The 4,296-nt window shown below is 41.1% G+C and overlaps 1 protein-coding gene across 1 annotated transcript in view; it reads right to left on the bottom strand.

Moving 5' to 3' along the window:
- Positions 1-4,296, bottom strand: part of LMBRD1 (LMBR1 domain containing 1) — a 223,701-nt gene that overhangs the window by 158,389 nt on the left and 61,016 nt on the right. The gene's annotated exons all lie outside the window — the stretch shown is intronic.

Here is a 4,296-nt window from a genome sequence, read left to right as displayed (position 1 = left end):
CTTCCGTAGAGTTTATTTACAAGTCCTATCCTGCTGCAGAGTTTATTAGTTTTGTACATCCTAGAAGGGGTGTACCTGTAGACACAGATGTTTACTAAAAATAGTTAGTCAACTGCATAGTACACAGCTTGTGTAGAAGTACCCACTGTTATTCAGAGATCGAGAACACTGAAAATAAAGTGTCAGTGAGAACACTGAAGGAAAAATTGCATCATAGCTATTTCTTCCCCTTACAGTAAAATCTGTTACTTCACCAATACCTTATTAACCCAAATTTCAGTGCCGCAGCAGGACGCATACAGCGCTGCACCACTTTGCCTCCTGCTGTGCCGATAACTGGAATGTTTAGATAACCAGCACCCCACATTTCCCACTCATGCTGGATAACAGATTTTACTGTAGTGTTGTAAAACCCTTATCCTTGAATTGGAACAGTGAAATATGCAAGATCTTGCTTAATTAGTTATATGGTACACAAGTCAACAACAAGTTTGACAGGACACAAGAAGAAAGTGGAATAAAAAAAAAAAAAAAAAAAAAAAAGAGACCAAAAAGGTGAAACTAAGGGAATTTTATGAATATTAAAAGGTTAATGGGCAAATATGATGAGCAAAATGCTGCTCAAGGACAACACACAGACATCAGAAGGTTCCTTGATTGATAACACCTTTTGGAAGCTTAAAGAGTTGTCACAAAAGCATCTATACCAGAACACTAAGATGAACAGACATATGAAGGCTGAATTTAAACTGACTAACAAGCTCAGATACAAGAAACAGTATGAACCCAAGAACTAGTTGCTCAGAATTAGATCAGGTATTTATATTCAGCACTGCGCTGAGTAGACATACCCAAACCGTAAAAGGCATGTCAAGACTACAAATTACAGCACATTCACATCACAACACCCTGGCTCCACAAAGGCAGCTCTCTCAACTGAAAAGTTCAGGTGATAGTCTCTGGATGGTATTGCACGCATGCTAATTATGTTCACTTGACAGTGCTGAATGCACAGGTAACAGAGCCCCTATGCCAATTCTCTCTCAGGAGGCAGCCCTTGACAAACTAAATTGTATCAGATGATAAAAAGCAGAGGTCTTCCATCTATAAGAAAGTTGCCCAGCTGCATAAACTTCAAGTATTGACCAAAAAAAAAAAAAAAAAAAAAAAAAAAAAAAAAAAAAAAAAAAAAACAGATCTATGCTCATACCCCCCCCAAAAAAGGGGGGGAAGCTTTGAAAGGCAAGAGGCAACTATTCCAAACTGTTCTACCAGAAGTGTTTTGATAGTTAAAAAGAGTCTTAGTTATGTCCTATAGTTCCAGTAGAAAATTGCTCCAGATTCCTGTTTGGCGATTAGTCTGAAATGCAGGACAAAAAGAGCGTTAGATGCTTCATTTGAAGGCGAGAAATATGGAAAGAAAATATGAAGTGCTCTAGGAAATGTCAAATACAATGAAACCTTGCTCTGAGGCTCCCTTTCGTCTGCCTCCTCATTCAGTGGCTTATTTTAATAGATTTAAACAGGACTCCTTAACTCAATGAAGCCAGAGAGAGACAGAGAGAGAGATTTTTTTTTTATGCTATCTGCCTAAGAAAGCATAGCTGGAAAACCCATTCCACTTACGCAAAACAAATCATAAACTGAGAAAAACATTAGAGAGGAAAGGACCTCTAGAAGATGTTTTCATAGCACACCTATTTTAAAAGCTTGACAGGAAATCAAAGTTCTGAAGAAGACTATGGGCCTTGTTACACGTTGCACTTTGGGCTCAAGGTTGATTAGTTTCAGTGCTAGCTCGAGTTTGGAGCAGTTGCACCTTAAGGCTAAAATTAAAAACCTGTTCTGACTGTCCCTGACCTGCACAGCTGTGACTTGGTTGCCACAGAGGGCTGGCCAGCAGGGTGGACTAGGAGCTATAGCTGTGAATTGCTACTGGAAAGCTGGTGAGCTAGGAGACCTCTATCCCTACTGTAGGTTGGGGTATGCGAGACGTGGGTTGTGGGCACAGAGTTAATGAAGCTGGGAGGAAAAAAGTGTTAGTGGGAAGGGGGAAAACAAGAAGTCAGTCAGCTACTGAAGGATCAGTTTAAAAAGTTAAAGTTAAAAAGAAAAAAGAAAAAAAAAAATCAAGAGGAAGTAAATTAAAGGAAGTCTCATGTTTTAATAGAGTGGGGTTTGGATTGAGGGGTGGTGGTTGTGCTTCCCAGGGTGGCTGGAGGTAGGAGCAGTGGGAGGAAGCCACAGTTCATAAGGACCAAGCCTGGCCCCCTACCTTGGTCTCTGCCCACCAGACCTGTCTATGCCCAGCCACCTGGCTAACTGGCATGTGCTCTGCAGGCTGCTTGCACAGGATTGAACCCCTGGAGGGTAGGAAGGTCCCACCCTGAGGGACAGAGGGAAAGCTGGCTTGGTGCCAGAACCAACCCCTGGGCAGTAGAGAGTGGAAATGTTGTCTACATAGTTTTAAGAGCAGTATTTTCAATGGTGGCATTTGTTATGCCAAAAAGCAGGAAACTTTGTTACTCAAGATAAAAGAATAGGAATTTGGGTAAGAATTTTAGTATTTGGACCAAGAGAAAGAGCCCGAAACTCAGAGACACTGAGGAGAAAGAAACAGCACAATATTTAAGTTAAGAAAGAGGATAGATCTGATCAGGAATGATTACTACTGTCCATAGTACATAAAGAAAGGTAGGGTGAAGGACACTAGTAAAGAAACAGATTAATTCTAAAAGGTTTAAAAATAAAATCTTGTTGCAACATATACCTGGATCAAATTATGACCTTCATTTTTTGCTATGTGATGAGCACATCTACCCTTGCCCAACCCAGAAGCTGATGCATTCCAGTAAGCAATCCCAGTCAGAAAGGGATGTTTGACATGCATGAGTGACTAAGGGCAATCAAACAGTAGTGTAGGCCCATAAACTTTCACTGACAACTAACCCCAAACCTCATAGAACAGGGACCCTTTCATAGGTTCCCCCCCCAAGGGAAGAGAAGAAGAATGAACTCTTAATTCTGGGTACACTGCTAGAGAGAAAAAAAAAGTTATACTCAGGGGATATACACAAAAAAGGGACCAGGCTACCACTACATGTCAAGACAGACAGATGTTCCTGATCCTGAATTGCTAATAAAACCTCAGATGATCTGACAAAAGCAGCAGCACAAGCTACATGCAAGTTTTTAGCTCAGGAATCTTTGTAAATAAACATTTTAAAAAAAATGTAAAAAGTTTGACTCAGAAGTATAAAACAAATAAGCCACTGGGCATCCAAACTTACTATTTATTTTTTATTCTAGTGTACTTTGTTTTCTAGTAAAAACATGCTAAGTGCATATAACAAAATTGTACTGAATTTCATGCAACTCTTTGGACATCAATGCATACTGTATGACTCAAGTGGAGAAAATAAGGGGCTTTGTGGCAAGAAAAACACCTCTTCTCTCTACCTTTGGTAAACTGCAATCATGAACTGATTGATGCAGCTAAGCATTCCCCATATATATCAGTTCACTTCAAACTCCAATTCTCAGATAGCACTGGGGTTAAACAACTGACATTACATAAAAGACAGGCTGGTTTTCCTTTAAAGCTTTTTGTGGCGGTTGAGTGGCAGGCCGGCTGTGGCCAGTAGCCCGAAACGGCAGGCAGGTACTTTTGACAGATGGAGCGGAATTAGGCACTGAAGCGTATTGGTTGAACAAAGAGATTATTTACTTATGCCGTCTATGTATACAGCGTAGGAAAAAGAACTGACTTAGATTACAGTCGCAAACGTGAGCTCTTCAAGTAAGACGAGATGACGTGAGCGGCTTATCAGGTATGCAGGGCACGGGGTACGTCGGGACAGTCGGTGACAGGGAGTCGTCGGTGGGTGATCAGTCCGCCAAGTTCGCTCTGAGATGTGCGCGGAGTTCTCCAACTTGGGCAGAAACTGCTCTAACTTCTATATGGCTAGCGAGCCAATTACTAGTCACCAAGTATGAATAATTTATAACCGGCCAATGATGGCGCGCGTGTTTGCATGAAGTTGGCAGGAACTTTTCACTGCACCAGGGTTTTCTACCGTAGCGGAAAATTCCACTGTGCCGAGAAATTCCACTGTGATGTAATAGTGGAACTTCCCACTGTGTTATAGGCATCAAATCAATGACATTTTCCACTGTGACATAGGCATTCAACTACTGGGTTTTGACACTTAATATCTTGGTTATGTTACTGAGGCAAACTATAGCCCAGCCCCACAGATATGGCAGCAAAACTGCAGGTTAGTTTTTAAGGAATCT

The sequence above is a fragment of the Alligator sinensis genome, unplaced genomic scaffold (assembly GCF_000455745.1).
Source record: "Alligator sinensis unplaced genomic scaffold, ASM45574v1 scaffold499_1, whole genome shotgun sequence".
NCBI classification, from domain to species: Eukaryota; Metazoa; Chordata; order Crocodylia; family Alligatoridae; genus Alligator; species Alligator sinensis.
This window is presented reverse-complemented; position numbering and strand designations above follow the sequence as displayed.